Raw genomic sequence first — 23,791 nt, forward strand, 5'->3', positions numbered from 1 at the left:
ATGGCGACTCCTATATTACTAGTCAATTGGGTGTAAACTCACAGGAAATCCAATTACACTTGATTGAATAAAAAGAAGAGTCACACCCACGAGGGACGAGGTCACGCATTAGCCTCGTGCTTTTTCGACCCCCTCACAGTGGCGACTCCACTGGGGATAGTAAAGGAAATACTCGTGCTTGTAGGTAATCAAAATAGCCTAAGGGTGAAATGATCCTACCCCGCGTTTATTTCCCAATCAAGTTGGGACGACCTGACAATCAGCATATTAATGTGAACGGGCAGAACAGCATAACGAATCTCGGCTCCCTCGGGAGTTGGGACTAAGGATACCTTTTTTCGCCAATAGGGGGGTGCATACGCCGCGCATGTTGCCCACTCGGCACTTGTGCAGGTAGTACACCTATCCCGAACCCAATCGCTCGCTCATCAGGTCCCTCTCGCCTGCATGCCCCCTTGGCTTGCACTTGCGGGTTGGCCTCTTGGGCGAAATTCGTTTGTTGAAGACACTACCTCGACCGGGGCATGTGTTGGATCTGCGATAGAAGCGGTACCAAGCCAGGCGCAAATAACTACCCATAGAAGCCTATCATAAACTACATGACATGTTATTATTGCCTCATGATGGAATTTTAGTTATGTGTAGCGAAATATATGATTGTGTGTGACAAACTATCCTAGAAAACCAACGACCTTAAAAGTTGCCCAAACATTCATAAACCAATTTGCCAAAGAGTTATACCGAAATACGTGTTCCGCAAACCCGAACGACCGTCACGAAAATAAGCGACGCTCGGGATGGCCTGTAACGAATCCCACAAACGCTGCACAACGCGTAAAGGACGTTATTAGGCAAGCACACAAAATCGAAGTCGCATAAACAAAAGTAGACACAAACAGAAAACGAGAACCAGCCAGGGACGCATTTTCAACGCCCCTGGCTGGGCGCCAGAATTTCTCACGCCCTGAGCTGGGCGCTGAAGTTGCTGCTTGGCCTTCTGGTCAGGCGCAGCAGCCTCGGTGCCCGCGCAAAAGGAAAATACGTAGCAAAAAAAAACCGTTCGTAAAAAGAATTTCTACGAGGGCGTAAGAAAAGCACTCGATTCTAAAAAGCGACTCATAAAAAATAAATAACTCTTTGTGTCGTTGTTAGGCCTCCTACGATGACAATGCTCGACACCAAAACCGAACATGCTAATAATTATGAATGCCACACGGGCAAGTGTTTCGAAAATCCAAAGATTGACCAAAAGAAAGAACTAAAAAGTGTACCAAAGAAAGAGTGAAAAACCAATAGAGAGAGTCGAAGTCTAGACTAAGTAATACTTGAAACTTTGGGGCCTAAACTTATGCATAGGACTGGTCCTGCCACTTGGTGCCGATCAGGAAATCAACGGTTAGTGCGCCTCGAAGATACATCGCCAACACCGGGTTTAGTGACTCCAAGCTCCGTCTGTCATCCCTCATTACAAGGATCTCCGCTTCCCCAACCTCGCTTCGCACCCTCAAACATGTCCATCGAAGAATTGCAAAGCCAGCACTAGTAGAAAAAACCCTTATTGCAGCGGGCTTTTAGACCCCTGTTGCAGCGTACATCGTATGCTGCAACTGGGGGGCCTGCAACAAGTCTGAACTTGTTGCAGCGTACAATGTTCGCTGCAAAAAGTACTTTTTTGCAGCGTACATATGCATGTACGCTGCAACAAGTGTCAAAATTTTGGCAAAAATAGTGACTTGTTGCAGCGTACAAAGAAGTGTACGCTGCAAAAAACTCCACTTGTTGCAGGGTACATCTATTTGTACGCTGCAACAAGTCTGAAAATTTGCCAAAATTTACACCCTTGTTACAGCGTACACATATATATGTACGCTGCAACAAACAATTTTGGCGGGAAAATTCTAATTTTGTTGAGGGACTTTGCACCAAATATAGAAACCTGTCATAACAATAATAGAATATCGCAACCTGTATAACAAATATATAAACAATAACTGTAGTTTTGTATATATTCCAAAATCAAAGTGCACGTACTGATACATTTAAATATATGTACGTTCCAATTTCAAGGTACGCATACATTTTAATACAAAATATTGTTCTATAACATCTAAGCCAACTCGATCAAACGCGCTCAGGCCAATAATAAATACTTGCTGGTAAAAAACTTAGCCCATTGCTCACGAACCACATCAATTTCCTCACTAGCATAAGGCGCATTCCTCGTAGTGTAGACCTTCAAAAACAAAAATTTGATGGGAGCATTAGATTAAATGTCATTTTAGTCTAAATATGAACTATAACGACCCAATGATCCTTAAATGTGCATAAATAGATTGAAATGAGTATTTGAAAACTTTAAAAATAAGCATATTAAACATGTAATAAGTTTGAAATAAGTCATTAGGTTCTTTAGTTCACAGTTGGGAACGAAAATGTCATTTTAGTCTAAATATGACCTATAACGACCCAATGAGCCATAAATGTGCTTAAATAGATTGGAAAGAATCTTGGAAACTTAAAACTAAGCATATTAATCATGTAAAGGGTTTCAAATGAGTCTTTAGGTTCTTTAGTACAAGGTTAGGAGCGAAAATGTCTCATTTTAGCCTAAATATGACCTATAACGACCAAACAAGTCTCAAATGTGCATAATAGATAGGATTGAGTCTTGAAAAGTTAAAAATAATCATATGAATCATGTAATAAGTTTGAAATTAGTTTTTAAGTTCGTTAGATCAAAGTTGGGAGCGAAAAGTCATTTTAGCCTAAATATGACCTATAACGGCCAAAGAAGTCTCGAATGTGCATAAATAGATTGGATTAAGTCTTGGAAAGTTAAAACTAATCATATAAAACATTTAATATGTTTAAAATGAGTCCTAAGGTTCTTTATTTCATATTTGGGAGCAAAAAAGCCTCATTTTAGCCTAATATGACCTATAACGACCAAACAAGCCTTAAATTTGCATAAGTAGATTGGAATGAGTGTTAGAAAGTTAAAACTATTCATATTAAACATGTAATAAGTATAAAATGAGTCCTTAGGTTCTTTAGTTCAAAGTTGGGAGGGAAAATGCTTTATTTTAGCCTTAATATGACCTATAACGACCCAATAAGCCTTAAATGTGAATAAATAGATTGAAATGAGTCTTAGAAAGTTAAAACTATGCATATTAATAATGTAAAAGGTTTAAAATGAGTCATTAGATTCTTTAGTTCAATCTTAGGAGCGAAAATGTCTCATTTTAGCCTAAATATGACCTATAACGACCAAACAAGTCTCAAATGTGCATAATAGATCGGATTGAGTCTTGAAAAGTTAAAAATAATCATATGAATCATGTAATAAGTTTGAAATTAGTTTTTAAGTTCGTTAAATCAAAGTTGGGAGCGAAAATGTCATTTTAGCCTAAATATGACCTATAACGGCCAAACAAGTCTCGAATGTGCATAAATAGATTGGATTAAGTCTTGGAAAGTTAAAACTAATCATATAAAACATTTAATATATTTAAAATGAGTCCTAAGGTTCTTTATTTCATATTTGGGAGCAAAAAAGCCTCATTTTAGCCTAATATGACCTATAACGACCAAACAAGCCTTAAATTTGCATAAGTAGATTGGAATGAGTGTTAGAAAGTTAAAACTATTCATATTAAACATGTAATAAGTATAAAATGAGTCCTTAGGTTCTTTAGTTCAAAGTTGGGAGGGAAAATGCTTCATTTTAGCCTTAATATGACCTATAACGACCCAATAAGCCTTAAATGTGAATAAATAGATTGAAATGAGTCTTAGAAAGTTAAACTATGCATATTAATAATGTAAAAGGTTTCAAATGAGTCATTAGATTCTTTAGTTCAATCTTAGGAGCGAAAATGTCTCATTTTATCCTAAATATGACCTATAACGACCAAACAAGTCTCAAATGTGCATAATAGATCGGATTGAGTCTTGAAAAGTTAAAAATAATCATATGAATCATGTAATAAGTTTGAAATTAGTTTTTAAGTTCGTTAGATCAAAGTTGGGAGCGAAAATGTCATTTTAGCCTAAATATGACCTATAACGGCCAAAGAAGTCTCGAATGTGCATAAATAGATTGGATTAAGTCTTGGAAAGTTAAAACTAATCATATAAAGCATTTAATATATGTAAAATGAGTCCTAAGGTTCTTTATTTCATATTTGGGAGCAAAAAAGCCTCATTTTAGCCTAATATGACCTATAACGACCAAACAAGCCTTAAATTTGCATAAGTAGATTGGAATGAGTGTTAGAAAGTTAAAACTATTCATATTAAACATGTAATAAGTATAAAATGAGTCATTAGGTTCTTTAGTTCAAAGTTGGGAGCGAAAATACTTTATTTTAGCCTTAATATAACCTATAACGACCCAATAAGCCTTAAATGTGAATAAATAGATTGAAATGAGTCTTAGAAAGTTAAAACTATGCATATTAATCATGTAAAAGGTTTAAAATGAGTCATTAGATTCTTTAGTTCAATGTTCGAAGCAAAAATGTGATTTGAGCCTAAATATAGCCTATGAGCCTTAAATGTGCATAAATACATTGCAAAGAGTCTTGGAAACTTAAAACTAAGCACATTTATCATGTAATAAGTTTGAAATGAGTCATTAGATTCTTTAGTTCAAGTTGGGGACGAAAATATCATTTTAGCCAAACTATCTAGTATATGTAGCAGATACAAAAGAGTACAACTGACCCTCAGACGAAGGTCCATGGTCATTTTTACAGCTTCTGAAGTTCTGATGTTTGAACCATGAACTGAAACAACTAGGTGATATTCATTTGTTTGCTGTATCTAGACAGCAGGAAATTCTATCTGTTACCCAAACTACAAGGTACACAACACACACTGATACAAAGCCAACTAAAAACAAGTAGCTAGGATCTTTCACAGTTCACCACACTACCAAGCCATAAGCTACTACTAAAGCATATATACATACCCTTAAACAAAACCCAACACTTAAATCAGATATGTATTACTCAGTGCATAACGAGTTCACAAGTTCAATCCCACCTGAAGTGCGGCCAAAGTAAGAATTATAAATATTAATTCGGAAAAAATTCGTAGATACCTTGTTATATCTTTTGAGTGCATTTGTCGCCTTGTAAATCTCATATTCCATGGACTGGCTCCACGGAAAATTCAGCCAAGATCTCAAGGTACTGAGATCAGTCAAATCATAGGTTGGCAACTGTGCAGCACGGCTAACTTGGTCCATCAAATACCCCTGCACAAACTCCAAACGCACACATCAAACGTCACAGACTCGCTGTGGATCTGAAATACGGAACTTTGCATGCATTAGAGTCCTCCCCTTTGAGCATTCGCTGCAGAACTTATCTGGAACAACTCTGAGCAAATATTTAGAGACTGATGGACATGCTCACCAGTATTCGATGTTCGCGTGAGGAGGAAAACCGGTCAGACAGCAGCCCAAATTGTTGGCTATCCTAGTTGTATCTCATTATGGAAAATGCAAGTAACTGATGTGCAGATCAGTACGTGCAGATCAGTAGCCAGCTTAGCTGCCACAACTTTGAGATTGGGACCTTGCGCCTGCTCACTCTACCATAAACAACATTGAAGTTCAGGTGTTGCTGCAGATCAATCCAGATCAACATTGAAGTCAAAGTGTTGCTGCAGATCAATCCAGAGCAACCCAATTGAAAGAATTAGCCAAATTCGCACAAAAATAAATAAATAAAACAGTAATTAAGATCTGTAATAGGCTTCATAACCAACACATGTCGATTATTAAAGAAAAAAGGTAGGGAAATTTGCAGCAACAACAGAAAAGCGAATCATAGCATTCTTATCTCTTAATGAAAAACAAGGCTAAATAACAACAGCTATTTCAGTCAATGAATATAATCTTGAATAACATAAACCATTATAACCCAATGTATTACCATGAAGCATAAACATTAAACACCAATGGTCCAATACAATCATAATCCACACACATTTCATACCAAGCTTGAGTCAAGTAAACTGATACATTTACCAAAATATGAATCTCTGAAGTCTAAAATGCAATAATGAAGGCATTCCCCATTATATTAATAAACCGTCATATAAATGTCCCCAAGTTAAATTAACAATCAAAATCGGAAAAAAATCAAACCCTAACAATCAAAATCGGAAAAGATGTATCAATTAACACAAAAAATAAGAATAATTTATATAATCTAACCCTAAAAATACGAAATTAGGGGAAAAATCAAGAATTGACTGAAAGCAAACCCTAAAAATACGATATTAGGGAAAAACAAATACAAAAAGTTAGAAAACTATACCTCCTCAAACAGATTCGCGCAGGAGAGAGTAAGGGATCGAAATACTTGGGACTGAGACGGCGAGAACAGAACGCGATGGGGGAGATGAGGCGAGAACACAGACCCATCGGCGAAGACAGCGACGCAGGGCCGAGCAACGCCTGAGTTCGACGGCTGCTGAGTTCGACGGCTGAGTTCGACGGCGGCTGAGTTCGAAGGCTGAGTTCGAAGGCCAGATGCTTGGAGAGAAGGAGTCGAGCGAGCGCTGGGAAATAAAATTTTGAGATATTTTGTTAAGTGAAAAAGCTATTGACGAAATAATGTTATTGCAGCAAAATATTTTGAAACGCGGACTTGTTGCAGGGGGCAATAGCATGTACGCTGCGACAAAGTCTAGATGTTATTGCGGGCTTTTATTTTGTACGCTGCAACATGCACTTTCGCTGCAAACAATTAAAATGTACGCTGCAATAACCCTTTAAAGGATTTGACCCGCGTTGACCGACTGGTTATTGAAGCGTATTAAGACATGTACGCTGCAACAAGGGGGATGCAACAAGGGTTTTTTCTACTAGTGCAGATGGCTCAAATGACCCAACTCATGGGCCAACTGAAAATGGAAAACGAAGCCTTAGCGGCTGCACAAGCCAAAAATGACCCCGATAACGAGAAGAGGATTGAAAAAATGGTCCTACAGCAAACCATGGGGAGCAAATACTTCTCCCTCGATCCTGAACCTTTTCCTGGCAAACTACCAGAAAAGTTTAGTTCATCTGACTTACCAAAGTTTAAAGCCACGGATAAACCCCGTGATCATCTATTGAGCTTTGTGAATGCCATGAACTTGAAAGGCGTGGACAAGTCCATGTATTTACCTGCCTTTCCTTTGTCCTTGGAACCTGTGTCGCTCAAATGGTACTATCACCAGGACCCTAAGCTCTTCCCCACTTGGGAAGACTTTGTCAATGTCTTCATCAAGCAATACTCGTCGAACATGGATTTTCAAGTCACCATGCGCGAGCTGGAAGTTCTCTTCCAAGAGAAAAATGAGGGTTTCAAAACCTACTTTGCTAGATGGAGGGATCAGGCGGCCCAGCTAATCAATAGGCCCTCCGAAACAGAATTGGTCCAAAAATTCATTGACAACCTGGACCCGGCCTACAGACAGCACCTTAGGTACCTGGGACTTGACACTTTCAAAAGAGTCTATGATGTGGGAATAAAGATCGAGGATGATCTCGCAAAAACAATACCAAGTAAACCTGTATACAAAAGCAACACCTACAACAGGGGCAACACGTCCCAAGCCCAAGAAGTCCATGCCGTAGAAGAGACTCCCGCCCGAAGAAGCCCTGGAAGATGGGTCCGAGACCGAAAGTTTGCCCCACTCGGGTCAACTTTGGTACAAGCCTTTGAAAGACTAACCAATCAAGGAAAGTTGAGACCTATGGGCCCCACCCGTGACCCTCCTGTCAAGGGCAAATATTGGGTCGAAGGTACTTACTGCAAATTCCATCAAGGAAATGGGCATGACACTGAAAACTGCTGGAATCTAAAACATACGATCCAGGACATGATAGAGGATGAAGTGATACCTCTCCCGAACGTTGGCAAACCCAATAACAACAAGAGCCTACTCAGCTCTTTTCACATCTCTCTCGACCAACCAGAGAACTTCGACCCCACGATGTACATTACGCCTCAAGGTGCACCACTCGCTGTGGTCCCTATGGATCGAATCGAGAGAGAAGTGTGCGGTGTGTGGGAAGATGATGCTGAAGATATTTACCTATCTCCAGTGTCGGGCCAGGACCTCTTCACTGAAACTTGGCCCGGGTATGCTCTCATTGACACCACCCCTCAGGAGCCCGAGGTCGACAACCTCACCCGATCCGGAAGAATATACCAACCAGATATTCGCCCACCTCCTATGGACGACATCCCAGTTAGGCAAACTCCTGAGAATGGACGGCACGCCACCGTCGCAGAAGTCATTGAAAATCCTCTCTTGAAACAACTAAAAAGAACCAAGATTACCATCTGGGATCTCATGTGTACTTCAAAGGAACATCGCGAAAAGCTTATTCGCTCACTCGACCTCATCTCAGTACCTACAGATATCACACCTGACTCATTGGTTAGCCATGTCAAGAGAGATGCCGGAGAAAAGGCCATAGTTTTCACTGACAAAGACTTTCCCAAAGAGGGGGGTGGTCACAATAAAGCCCTTTATCTAGTGGTTGGATGCAAAGGACAAAACATCCCCCTAGCGCTCGTAGATAATGGTTCGGCGGTAAATGTCTGCCCATTGCGAACCGCCCATTGCTTGGGGCTAGGAAACGATGACTTCCAAACCTCCACGCAGGTACGAGCTTATGATAACTCCCGATGGCCTGTATTGGGAAAAATCAACTTTACCATACAAACCGGGCCTTTGGCACGCACCACGGAGTTTCAAATAATCGACATCAAGCCCACTTTCAACCTCCTCTTGGGGCGACCTTGGCTCCATGACTTAGGAGGTGTGGCTTCTACCTTGCACCAAATGGTTAAACTTAACCATAACGGGGTAATAATAGAATCCGCGCCTCTCCTCTCGACGTCAGTTGTACTATGGTTGGAACGACCGAAACTGCGGACGACCTTTACGGTTTTCAAATGGAAGAAACAATCCAGTTCATCGAAGATTATGATCCAGCATTCCTAGACCCGCACACATCCCGAGTCATCCCTCGAATGCTGTTAGCTCAAGGTTATTTCCCTGGAACCCCATTGGGCATAAGGAAGAAGGAATGCACATTCCATCCTTTACCCAACAAATCTACTCCCTTTGGCTTAGGCTATGAACCAACGGAGGAAGATATTGCTGACCGCCTGTCTAGGCTATGCCTTAACAAGGCCAAACAAACCACCCTCCTTCCCCCATATCAAAGAACCCTTAACGGGATGTTCGTTCGGGAAGGAGAAGGACACCCATGCTGTGATTTCCCTGAACCCTTCGTTCAGGATGGCTTGCTAAAACCAGGATTTGAAATCTTCCATGACTGCCACACCTTGGATGAGGCAACCCACCTCACCAAGACTAAAACAGCTGAAATATTGGACGACTAGGCTCTATCGACATTGTTTAACGAATCGAGGCCTATGGAGGACGAGACTGTGACGACTACCCTAGCTTTACAAGATGAAGGTTTCGATCCAACCCAGTTAATCTCTCCTGCATCAACACTAGAAGAGATCGAGAACGGATGGGTGAAGACATATCAGTGGGTCAATGCAAAAGGAATAGAATTCAAGATGAGTACCGGTGAAGGACCGAAGTTTTATGAGACTAAACCCCAGGGTTGAGCCACATAGAGCACCATTACTAAAAAGCGCCTAGTAGTTCTTTAGATCGGTAGAAAAAAAAATAATAGAGACTTTAGATGGTCCTAAAGCCCCTTAGAATATAGGTCAGTTTTATTTCAGTGTGTTTTCCTTACTTTATTTCTCCTAAAAATTTTATTCTAACACTAAATAAGCACCAAATGTACTTGCAAAGTACAAAAATAAAGAGGCGGCCCACTCTAGGCCCAACAAACGAGGCCCATTCGGTCTTGAAATAGTGCCATGGGAACCAGTTCCCGAAAACCCACAAAATAAACCACACTATCCCATTCATATCCCCAAAACCTAAAACGCCAACCAGTTTCATCATAAAAATCAATCCATGCAACCCAAAGAAATCAAAAGGAAATCAAATTCAAACAAAACAAAGGTTGCTCAAGAAAAAAACTCATAAAAAATAGACACCGCCCCCCGCATCAACACGCACCTCAACCCACCCAAAAGCCTACACAAAGATCTTCATATCTTCCACACCCTAACTCCATTTTTAAAACCATTTCGAGTAACGGATAGAAAAAAATAATCCGGACAAAAATGCATCTCACGCTAACAGTCAAAAAAAGCCTCCGAAATAGCCTTAAAATTGATTTTAAATACGAGCAAAAATCAAAGCACTAAAAAAAAGAGAAAAAGAAATAAATGCAAGAACACGTGAAACAAAGGGTCAAAAATGACCGCCCAAATCATTTTCAGCGCCGAGGGCTGGGCGCCAAAATCTTTGACGCCCCAGCCTGGGCGTTGAAACTCTCTGCCTGCCTAAATTTTTTAGAAGTGCTCGTCATTTTATTCGCACATAACGGAAAAATAACGAACACTTGGGGGATACAACACGTATCCAAATAGGCTCACCAAAAAATATAGCCATACAAAACATAGTCGAATTTCATTTTTTACGCGACTTACGGCAAAAAAACGGCAGACAAAAATAATGATAATACTTCACTCGTTTGACCGGTTAAGTAATATGCTACCACCTTAGGGCATATCTATTAAAATCCGGCATCCTAGAACTTATTCTAGCTAGAACTACGCGCGACCTGATTCTGACAAGATACGTAGGCAATCCTTACCAAGGATTCGGTCCAATAAAAAAAACACATATTCTTTGTGCAAATAGTGTTAGACATATAAAAACATAAAAAGAGGAGAGACAAAAATAAATGAAAATGAAAAATAAAAATATGCCTTTATTGAAAAAAAAATAAGAAGGAAAACAAAGTGCTAAGAATAAAAACAAACACAACTGAAATAAATAAAGGGCACCTACACCCTAGCAAGAACTACACTACTCTAGTTCTTCCGGATCATCAAATAAAGTCTTGTAGAGGGCAATGTTCGCAGGATCCACCCCCACAGTCTTCTGCGCTGCCCCAATATCAATCTCCATAAGAACCGGCTCCTGGACACTAACTTCCAAAGATGCCAAGGCTTCAGAAACATTCTCAGTTATAGCCCGCTCAGCCTCAAGGGCACAGACAATGGTGGGAGAAGGATTATTATCATCAACTAGTCTAGCCACTGTTTCTACAGGCGGCTGAGCCTTCCTAACCCATACATTGTTCCGGCGACGATCTCCGCGAGAGCTTGCATTTCTTTTAACAACAGCAGGCCCCTTCATGTTAGGCATCTTTTTAGGCCTGAAACTGGAACGGGGAGGAACTTCTTTTCGCTTTCGATCAGGACGAGCTTTCACAGTCTTAATACTATAGGTACGAGGTTTGGCAGAATCAGGACCCTCATACCTAACATGAATACGAGGTATCAAAAGCTCAGCCGGCTCCCCATTTCGAGCCTCGGTCCTCACATCTTTATCATCGGAGCACATCCACAACTTGTAGTTTTCAGAAAGACCCACAAAGCCATTTGTAGCTACGGCCCAACGCGGGAGACCATCATAATACTTAGCCCACGCTAGAACCCGTGCTTATGAAAAGGCCGCTACTTTGGGTGGTACCGTATCAGAAAAGGGGATAGTCTGCCTTAAATCGTATTGACGCATGACTCGGTAAGGGAAATTATAAATGGGTCGAGATAGCCCCAACAAGGAAACATAAACCGATACATCCGAACCCCCCGTCATAGTAGTCAAACCCCACCACGGTACCACCCACTTAATAGAACAGATGCCACAAGTAAAAAAGGAGGCCCATTCGGCCTCGTCCTGGCCTTGGTGCAAGTATTTTCGGTTACCCAAGGCTATAGGGTGATAATGTTTAGGATCGGCAGGAGGTTCCAAGAGTCTAAGCCGTTCCACGAGCCAAATCTGCAAAAAACGGATACGATCAAAAAATAATAATAAAAGAAAACGGTTCCTGGGGCGCAGTTTCAACGCCCAGGACCAGGCGCCGAAAATTCCAGCGCCCAGCCCTGGGTGCTGAAACTCAGCCCCAAGGCAGGACGAATAGAAAAATATGTATGCAAAAAAAAAATGTTACGTGCGCAAGGAAAAAATCGATTACCTGCAGTAATAGGGGGCTTCCCTTAAAATATTCAGATTTGGCATCCTTCTTCAGCTCATCCGCACTCAGCAAAGTCTCGGCAACAACCAACGGCATAATAGAATAACAACTTTCCATCTGGCTAATCAAGGGGATCAACCTTATGTCACCGAACTCACCATTGTTATTCGACAACAAATAATGATTCAACAAGCAAAATACAAGGGCTCGAATATTCAATTTTTGTTCGGTCATATTCTTACTAGGCCTAAAGTGGTGTTTTACAAGTTTTACCAAATTAACCTCATCACCTACAACAACTTCAGCAAGCATGTTAGCATCTAGTCCTAGGAAAGCCCCTATGGTTGTTTTACTCTCTTCAATAGTGTCAGGAGTGGCAGGGGTAGCATTAGTAGGATAACCAAGGATCGCAGCAAATTCATCTGGCAAAGGACATATTTCTTTGCCCCGAAAGACAAAAACATGATGATCGGAGTCCCAAAAGCTTAGGGCTGCGTGCAGAAAATTATAGTCAATGTTAATTTGTTGTAAGCCTAAAAGTGCCTCTAAGTGGTATTCTTTCAACAAAGCCTTTTCTGTAGGATTTAGGGCCCGTAGCCAACGCCTAACAGCCCGTTGGAGTGAGAAAGTGGGAATCGACATGACGAAAGCAAGGAATAATTAAAGCACAGCAAAGAAAGAAGGAAATTGAGAGTGATGGAAAATAGGGACGTATCTAGCCTCTATATACAGCTGAACGCATCAAGTGACATCCTGATCCCATTCGGAAACGCGTTAAGAAATCCGAAAGTCAAAATTCGTCAGGAAAGGACTTTCAGCGCCCGAAGCTTGGCGCCGAAATATTTAACGCCCAGCCTTGGGCGCCGAAAATGCAGCCTAAGGCCCAGATTTCACAAAACGCGGAGCAGGAAAAGACTTAAAACCATGTTCCTAGACACGAGGCCCTATGTACAATTAAGATCAAACCCAAAAGCACCTTTAAGCTCCCAAATAGCAAAAACGAATGGTAAAACTTGGTCGAAACTAAGACTTGTCTCAAGAAACGTATATGTACACTTTTCAAAATAAAAAATATCAAGGTCATTCTTCGAAACACCAAAAAATGTTGTTAAGTCGTCGTTTTTTTTCAAATAAAAAATGTTTGTCTGTCAAAAGATTAAATCGGGTCAAGCTAAACCGAATGATATTAAACCTTGTCGCCCGAAGACTGAAGTCGCACCCCATGACTTCGCCAAAGTAGCACAACACTATGAAAGGGCGCTCGCACATACGAGCTCGACCCCAAACATGATTAAAAGACGTTATGAAGTATGCGAAAAATGACCACCAAAGCCCGAGTGCTTGGGGGCTCGCGAAAAGTACACTCCAACAGAGAGCGCGCCATCAAAATCACATTCCCATGTTTGGATGATCTCAAAAGAACAGGTTCGACCTCAGAAAAGGGTCGTCATTGACATTTGTACATGGTCCTCTGATCAAAGACCAAGTAGTGGCAAAAATCGAGCCATAAAGACTAGCTCAAAACCACGAAAGCAGACGGTCGCAAGACAAAGGTCCGTCTGAACACGTTGTCAGCCCACGTTCAGGTTACAACTAAATTCGAGCATCCCTCGAAAGAATTCACTCTTGCAAGAATGAATAAAAAGAAATTCTCAAAGGAAATCACAAAGAACAAAAGAAATAGGAACTTGCCCATCTTCAGTTGGCAAGATCGCGTCACAAACCACGCGAGTTCCCAAATCGAAAAAACGAATTCAGGTATGTCCACCCTTAGCGGACAGGACTCGCCCACCTTCAGCGGGCGGGGTCTGCATCACTAGCCGCGCAGGTCCTCAGTTTTCCAAAAAATGAAGTTTTCAAAATTCAAAATGAATCAGGCTCGCCATCTTCAGCCGGCGGGGTCTACGGCGCAAACCACGTAGGTCCTTATTTTCAAAAAATAAACACAAAACAAATTTCAAAATAGATTCGTCCACTTCTATCGGACGGGGTGTCCACCCTTAGCGGACAGGTTCGCCATCTTTAGCCGGCGGGGTCTACGTCACAAGCCGCGTAGGTCCTTATTTTCAAATATTCAAAAACAAGATTCGTCACTTTTTCGGACGGGGCGTCCACCCTTAGCGGACAGGCTCGCCATCTTTAGCCGGCGGGGTCTACGTCACAAGTCGCGTAGGTCCTTAGTCGCTGCAGCGATAACTTTTCCTGGTTTTCCCTTTTCCAAAAATAAAAAGTATTGGTTTTCCGTTTTTTCCAAAAAAGAGCGATGTGCTGGATTTTCCTTCGTTTTACGTCCCATAAAAACAAGGGGGTTTTCTCGTTTAACTAGCCCTGAAAATGAGAATCTTTAAAAACATTTTTACCTCGTGGTTGGGCTTGGCCAGGCCCAATTACACTTTATAGCTTTGATTTCGAAAACATCTGTAGCTACTTCCAATGACAAAGTGAGGGAGTTTCTATACTTCTTTAGATCCTTCCAATGACAAAGTGAGGAAGTTTCTATACTATCCGTTGACAAATCCCAATGACACGTGAGGGATATGTCGACACTTCAAGTGATGACCCTTAAGTCAAATGTTATCAATCGGGGGCTCGTGAGACCACTCGCCAAAACAGGTCACCATGGCTTGTGCGACGCACTCCGTCTAATACTTTGACCATCGTCTTACTCCAAGACTCAGTCAAAGTGGGGGATAACTGTAGACACCTACTTTTGTCCCCATTCCCGAAAGGGAAGGTTCGATGATGAAAACGTAAATCTCCACTTGACAACGCATCTCCTATAAAATAACGAATCTCAATTCCCCTTTTCATTTCACTCGAAACCTTCTTTTTTTAGAAACCTGCTATTTATGGAAACATGCTAAAAATAGTAACTGCCGTAATGGGTAGTTGTTAAAAGTGGCAAGTCATAAAAGATAGAAACCTGTCAGAATTAGGTGTTGCACTCCAACATAAATCCTAAATGAGATAGAAATTGCGAGATAATCCTATTCCTAATACGATCGAAAATAAGAGTGACGTATTATTTAAAATCCTAACGAGCTTAGAGTTCGTAACGGGCCCAGACGCATCCCGTCACAAGGTTAATACGCACTAAAAGACTCAATTAAATCTCAAATACTCCGGATTCTAGGAATCCGAATCTGACTAAGAAAAGCAGCCCAGACCTTATTTTCAACGCCTGGCTCTGGGCGCCGAAATCTTCGGCGCCCAGGCTTGGGCGCTAAAAATACCTGGTACGTGTTTTTTCCTAATTCCTCGTGGATTAGAGTTCTGCAATTCTATCTTTCCACGAACTCTTTTCTATAAATAGGGCCTTAAGTTCGACGTGAAAAGGACACAAAAAACAATTCATATTCTGAGTATTGACTCCAACCCCTAGCCTAAGCCTCAAGCTGCGAAATTGTTCACGCGTTCTGTCGCAATCGATTCATAAATCGAACAGAACGTATCCTGTCCCATAATTTGAGATTCGTTAAATAAAAAGGAGAAATAGCAAAGTCAAAGTGGTTAGTTTTCTGAGAACCGTGACGCACCTCTCAAGGGTGCGTCGTAATGTGTCCCTTTTCCATGATTTAATTGCTTTCCTCGCCCTTTTTATGAACTGTTAAACTAACTAAAATCTGATTGTTCGATCACGCTTAATAAATATGATATTTTTGGGAAATTGGATTATCATGCTAGGTCCCTTAAAACAATCTAAATCAGATAATCGCGATCGATCTAGTATTATATGTTGCATATTGCTAAAATCAACTCAGATTAGTTTAATAGTTAACGCATGTCCCTTCAATTATTTATGCTGAGCTAGTAAGGATATCCTGCCCCTGGAGTTATCGACGAGCGAAGTACTCCTCTCGGTAGTTACAGTCCCCCGAACCCTCAATCTCTACCTTGCGGGTGTATGTTGAGAGATCCCCACACCAGGGATCACAAGGGAACCTACGGCCGTCGTGGTCAAACATAATTGCACTCCCTTTATGTCACGATAACCGGGTTTTGTCAGTTTTTCTCATTGTCGTTAAAAACAGAATGGCGACTCCTATATTACTAGGCAATTGGGTGTAAACTCACAGGAAATCCAATTACACTTGATTGAATAAAAAGAAGCGTCACACCCACGAGGGACGAGGTCACGCATTAGCCTCGTGCTTTTTCGACCCCCTCACAGCTGTGAATGCTCCAATTAAGATTGAGGTCCCAGAAGGACAAAATGATGTTGCTAATGAGTCTAAGGCACGCCAGAAGCGTGGAAGACCAATAGGTTCGAAAGACAAGAATCCTCGAAAAAGAAAAGGAGCAATAGTTGATGATGGTCAAATCGAGGATACCAACAATTTTAAAGGATCTCCTAAAGAGACTTTAGACATGATAGAAGATGAAATTCAGGTACCTGATAATGAAGAAATTTCGATAAATTATATCATGTCTGGAATTACATGGAACCGAAACCAAATCGACGTCGATGATGTTTTTGCATGCAATGTAGCATTAGATGTTATGGATGATGATGAGGATCATGAACCAAAGTCTATCAAAGAATGTAGATATAGAGATGATTGGCCAAAGTGGAAGGAAGCAATTGAATCAGAATTGAAATCTCTTGCAAAAAGAAAAGTATTTGGACCTGTAGTCCGTACACTATAGACACCTACTTTTGTCCTCATTCCCGAAAGGGAAGGTTCGATGATGAGAACATAAATCTCCACTTGGCAACGCATCTCCTATAAAATAACGAATCTCGATCACCCTTTTCATTTCAGCCAAACCTGCTATTTATAGAAACTTGCTAAAAATAGTAGCTGCCGTAAAAGGTAATTGCTAAAAGTAGTAAGAATAAAAAGATAGAAACATGTCAGAATTAGGTGTTGCACTCCAACATAAATCCTAAAAGAGATAGAAATTGTAAAAGGAATTCTATTCCTATCGCAATTTGATAAAAGAGTTAACGTATTAATTAAACTCATAACGAACCTAGAGTTCGCAAAGGACCTAGACGCATTCCGTCGTAAATTGATACGCACCAAATAACTAGGATTAAGTCTCTTAATGGACTCCGTACTCTAGAGTCCAATCTGACAAAGAATTCTGCCCAGATCCTATTATCAACGCCCAGCCCTGGGCGCCGAAATCTTTGACGCCCAGTGCTGGGCGCCGACAATACCTGGGACAGATTCTTTTCCTAATCCATTTCGTATTCATATTCCTGAAAATCCATCTTTCTATGCCACTTTTCCCTATAAATATAGCCTAAAAACCGACGTGAAAAGAACAACACAACACAACACACAATTCATAATCTGAGTATTGACTCCAACCCTAAGCCTAAGCCTCACGCTGCGAAATTGATCCCGCGTTCTGTCGCAATCGACCCAAAATTCAAACAGAACGTATCCTGTCCCTTGTAGCTGATGATTTAAGCCTAAATACTGGAACACTGCTCAGAAACCCGAGATTCGTTAAATAAAAGGAGAAATAGCAAAGTCAAGTGGTTAGTTTTCTGAGAACCGTGACGCACCTCTCAAGGGTGCGTTGTAATGTGTCCCTCATATGATTTAATCGCTTTCATCACCCTTTTATAAAATTGTCAAACTATTAACTTGATTGATCTATCACGCCTAATAAGATGATATCCTGGACAATTGAATTATCATGCTAGGTACCTTAAATCAATCTAAATAAGATAATCACGATCGACTTAGTATTATGTGTTGCATATTGCTAAAATCAATTCAGAATAGTTTAATAGTTTAAACGCATATCCCTTCACTTATTTATGCTGAGCTAGTAAGGATAACCTGCCTCTGGAGTTATTGATGAGCACTCCTCTCGGTAGTTACAGTCCCCCGAACTCTCAATCTCTGCCCTGCGGGTGTACGTTGATTGATCCCCACACCAGGGATCATAAGGGAACCTATGGCCGTCGTGGTCGAACATAATTGCACTCCCTTTATGTCATGATAACCGGGTTTTGTCAGCTTTTCTCATTGTCGTTAAAAATTGAATGACGACTCCTATATTACTAGTCGATTGGGTGTAAACTCACAGGAAATCTAACTACACTTGATCTGACAACGTCACGCCCACGAGGGACGAGGTCATGCATTAGCCTCGTGCTTTTTCGACCCCCTCACAGTGGCAACTCCACTGGGGACGTTAATGAAATAATCGTGCTCGTAGGTAATCAAAATAGCCGAAGGGTGAAACGATCCTACCCCGCGTTTATTTCCCTATCAAGTTGGGACGACCTAAATCAGCATATTAATGTGAACGGACAGAACCGCATAACGAATCTCGGCTTCCTTGGCATGTTTCATCTCGAGAGTTGGGACTAAGGATACCCATCGCCAACCGGGGGGTGCATACGCTTCGAATGTTGTCCACTCGGCACTTTTCGCTTGTAGTACACCCGTCCCAAACCCAATCGCTCGCCCACTAAGGTCCCTCTCATTGGTGCATGCCCCCTTGGCTTACATCGTGATTGGCCTCTTGGGACGAAATTCGTCTGTTGAATGCACTACCTCGACCGGGGCATGTGTTGGATCTACGATAGAAGCGGTACCAAGCCAGGCGCAAATATTACCCATAGAAGCCTATCATAAACTACGTGGCATATTATTTTTGCTTCATGTTGTAACGCTAGTTATGTGTAGCGAATTATGTGATTGTGTTGTAATTGTGTGTAACAAGTAATAACACTAGAAAACCAACGACCCTAAAAATTGCCCAAACATTCATAAACACCAATTGGCCAAAGAGTTATACCTAAATACGTGTCCCGCAATCTCGGGCGACCGCCACGAAAATAAGCGACGCCCAGGACGGCCTGTAACGGATCCCCCGACGCTGCATAACGCGCAAAGGACGTTATTGGGCAAGCACGCAAAATTAAGTCGTATGTAAAAAAAAAAATAGACGAACAGAATACGAGTACTAGTCAGGGACGCATTTTCAGCGCCCCTGGCTGGGCGCCAATTATTTCAACGCCCCTGGTGGGCGCTGAAGTTGCTGCTTGGGCTTTTGGCCAGGCACCGCAGCCTCGGTGCCCGCGCACAAAATATACGTAGTAATAAATAATTCGTAACAAATTTGCTACGAGGATGTATGGAAAAGGCACTCAATTCTAAGAACGACTTATAAAATAAATAACTCCTTGCGTCGTCATTAGGCCTTCTATGACGACAATGTTCGGCACCAAAATCGAGCACGCTGATTAAATGACCTTGAATGTCACATGGCAAAGTATTCAAAAAATGATGTTCAAATAAAGTTTTCAAGGAAAAATAACTTTCGAATAAAAAATAAATAAATCCGAGTCTAGATTAGGCTATGCCAAAATACAATCTAAATCCTAAGTCTTAGTTGTCTTATCCATAGAATCGGTCCTAATGCTTGGTGTCGTTCTGCAAGTTAAAAGGTTAAACCATATTGAGTCTCCCTTCCTAACATTTAAATCAATAAGCACCCATATGTAATTGTCATCCCTTGCTAAGAATCTACAGCCTCAATACTCTCTCTCACCAATAAAAAGAATATATTATGTAATTCAAGTATTTGCAAAATGGAAACAGGCACATTCTGAAAATCATTCCTCCATAGTCGCACAACCCCCAAAGTGAACCTAAGGTGTCAATACCATTGGCAAAAGAAAAATTAATGGCCTCAAGGCTTATGATCACATTGGGTCACGACTATCACAGTACTCTCGAGCCACTCGCTCCTTGAAGTACTCCTAAGTACGGACTAAAAGATTTTCCATGAATGCAACATGACGAGCCATGAAAATACCCAAGTCGGCATGCCGTAAGGCTACCATTGGGGTAAAACGATACACACTAAGAGGGAAGCCGCACTAATGATTCTAGTCTTGCAAAAATGAAAATTCGATCTTCCTAACTAACTACCTTGCCAACAATAAGCAAAATGGCGCATGACAAATGAACATCCAAGGGTTAAAAATCTAAAGTGTCAACCAACGAAAGTTATGGTCCAATTAGCCTGAGTCTGAGAGTCGCTTGGTCAAGTATTATAGGCTTACGCCACATCATCATTTTGAGTCTAGGCCACCTCCTTGTATTCATACACGGGTTATAATCAGAAAAATTAATGAAAGTTCGAGTCTAAATCACAACTTCAAATTAAATACCGGAAACTGAAATCTGAAAAAAAAATAAAAATATAAAATAATATTTTCGATGTAATTCTTTCGTTAAATTTCAATAAAGTAAAAACAACATTTTGAATCTACGCTATTTGCACATTTTAAGAAACGACTAAATGCGCTTGCAAAGTAAGACAATTTAAAGGTCCACCCTAGGCCTACCAAAATTAAAGGTCCACTATAGGCCTACCAAACGAGGCTCACTCAGTCTCTCCTCGTGACTCAAAGACCACAACCATCTACCTTTTAGCCCAAATAAAAAGGAGGAGAAATCCCAAGCTAAAAAGAAAAAAAGAGAAAGAGAAAAGGGAGAGCGAAAAGAGCGAGCCATGAAATACTTAGCCCGTACCTCCCAAAGTGCGAAATTTACCCAAGTAAACAAAGGAAAAGAATTGAGTCAACCAATCCAAATCATACCACAAAAACTACATAAAATTCTACGATCTTCTACCCTTTCCAATCCTCATGCTTAACTAATACCTATACAAATTATCGTATCTCATTCAACCCATCTTTCAAGCCGTCTTGAGTCACGAATAAAAAAAAAAGACAAATGAAAAGTACAATCTACGCATAACATAAAAAATAAATAAAATAATAAAAAAGAAACTTTGCAAAGCGCCTTTAAAGTTCGTCTAAAAAGAAAAAAAAGCATTTAGCGCACAAAAAAAATTCGCAAATATTTGGCACAAAAGGAAAAGAAGCAACGCACCAAAAAAATCTGCCCAGAAATCATTTTTAGCGCCCAGAGCTGGGCGCCGGAATCTATAACGCCCCAGCCTGGGCGCTGAATCTCTCTGCTTGCCAAATTTTGTCCAGAAGTGCTCGTCATTTTATCCGCACATACACGGAAAAATAACGAAAACTTGGAGGGGTACAGCACGTATTCAGATATACGTACCAAAAAACACATGAAGAGATTTTTGTGCAAATACATGTACTTAAAAAATAAAACAAATTTTTGGCTTACGGCAAAGCAGCAGATTAAAATAATAATAAACTTCACTTATTTCACCCTATTTCAAACATTACGATTCCACTCGAACGTACTTGTTTAAAATCGGCATTCTAAGAAACCATTTTCTGGCTAAGAACTACGCAAGACCTGATTCCAAATTAAATCTATTTAAGGCGGATACGTAGGCAATCCATGATTCGGTCCAACCAATTTGCAAAAATGTTAAAACCTATAGAATAAAAAAAATAAAAAAAGAGTCCCTTATTGAAATTTAATTACTCGCAATCCAAGTCGAAAGAAAAATTTAAGTCAAAGGAAGAATCCAAGTGATCAAGATGCCAAAATGAGCACACATCGAAAAATAATAAGGGCACGTACCCTTGCCAGAAGGAGCACTCACACTCCTAGACACTTAGCCAATACTCAAAAGATCGCTTCGCCTCAGTTGAATGGGGGCTAGCGCGAGCGTCCATGACCTCTAAAGTACTCGACCTGACCCTCCCTAAAGCAAAGTAACTCACTTAAAGACCTTCTTGACACAGTCATAATCGCCAATAAGTAGTAAAGGCAGTAAGCTTGCAATAAAGAGGATTGTCCTACGGCATCGCCCCATCGTTCCTTCGAACTCAGGGCACCCGTTCATGGTAATTCAAATGCTTGCGAATCCCCTTTGAAAAAAATCAGACATTGTCAATAGGACTTGGCACTTAACCAAGGCTCACCCTACTCAGACATATGACACGGGCATCTAAAATCGAAATCTGAAAGCATCATTAATAAGAAGACATAATAGCAACTGGGGGCTAAAAATTGAAATGAAAGAGCTAGGGAAAGAACTAAGTATACCTTGACCTTTTGCTTAGACATACACCAAGTAAATCTAAGTCAATTTGAAAACGGTTTATATTCCCACAATTCTGGAAAAGATGGCCCTAAAAGCCTAAAGCATGTGCAACATGGGCACAAGTAATATCTTGACGCCTGCACCCTGGCTTCCAGCAAATCCTTATACAGCATTCCGAGAATCGTAACAGTATTTTTATTCACTCATGTAATTCTGTACAAACCCTTCTATAAGTAAACTTACTTAGGACACCTCGGATTGTACACAGTAGGACTCGGATTTCAAATAATTTTCAAAGACTTCTTCGAACATAATAAAGTGTCGTTAGATTAAGCTAAGTATGCGTTTATCTCGATGTTGCAAGTGAGTCAAAAAGATTTCTAAATATGATTATGGGTAAGGAAAGCCACCTAGCTTTTGGTCAAGGCACACTTCAACATGTGGCTAGCTTGACCATGGCAATGTCGCACACTACGACGTTTACAAGAGAAGTAGCAAATCACTATACTCGAACGTACCTCGCACTAAACGAGTCTGGTTTAAACTATTCATGATCCATGTCACCATGAATGCATAAAAACGTGTGCCAAGCATTCTAGCACCAAGCCAATCCCGTAGCTACAATTGGGGGCTTGAGAAAAACACTCTAAAAATGCTTGAAATGACGATTTTATCGCAAATTCTCGACGATAATGCTTACACACGTCATAGGGGCACAATCCTAAGGTTTGATCGTGTAAAACGAACCATAGAATAGCTATAACCCCTCCCAAATTCTAAGCGCTACTTAGAATATATAAAGTCACCCCACTAACAAGGGTAACTGAAAATCGCGAGTCACCAAAACTCCGATCAAACTACTGCACATAACGCTCGCCCTACAAGCGCCCGTTACACAGTCTACGTTGTTCCAAAGCAAAGGAGAAAGAAAAATCAAGGATAAAGTAAAAACAAGAAAGAAACATCTATGAATCCTCGCATCGAACGAAGTAATAAGCCGTGCACACCCACGCAGAAGGTGCTACACTTGTTCGAACACCTGAACGAGGGGTGATGAAATACTCCAATGCAAAAAAATATAATGATGATATATCCCAACACCTGGAGGAATGTTCTAAGACACGTTGTTAGGCCACACAAGCCTACATCGCACCATAGGTTTAACCATCCCACGGTACAAGTCTAAAAAAAAGAGTAAGGCATATTGCACTAATGCAGGCACGACCAAGAGTGTAAAAGAGGCAAAGACTACTTATCGCCCAAATTCAAAATGCAAGCCACACGACTTCTACATTAAGGATTAAAGGTAGCAAAACATTACCTACCACGGAAGGGATAGCTCGCACCTACACGAGAGGAACCCCAAGACATCTTTCTCGAAAGAACCTACAAAAATCGTATGCCAAAAGGAAGCATCCCAACATGCATACTTGGGGGCTCCAAGCTACGAAACGACCGTAGCAAAATAAAAAAATCTCAAAGCGAATGTTTGAACGATCAAAAGGGCACGATGCTTGAGCCCACTTTATGAATGGGCCTGAACCCTATCAAGCTTCTAAGAAAACTATTCAATATCAGTCATTGCTCAAAAAAAAAAAAGTTGATTCAAGTGAACTGATTAATGGACCGCATGCAACGGCCATTCTATGAACGCTCGTTCGCACATACATT

The sequence above is a fragment of the Spinacia oleracea genome, chromosome 4 (assembly GCF_020520425.1).
Source record: "Spinacia oleracea cultivar Varoflay chromosome 4, BTI_SOV_V1, whole genome shotgun sequence".
Lineage (NCBI taxonomy): Eukaryota > Viridiplantae > Streptophyta > Magnoliopsida > Caryophyllales > Amaranthaceae > Spinacia > Spinacia oleracea.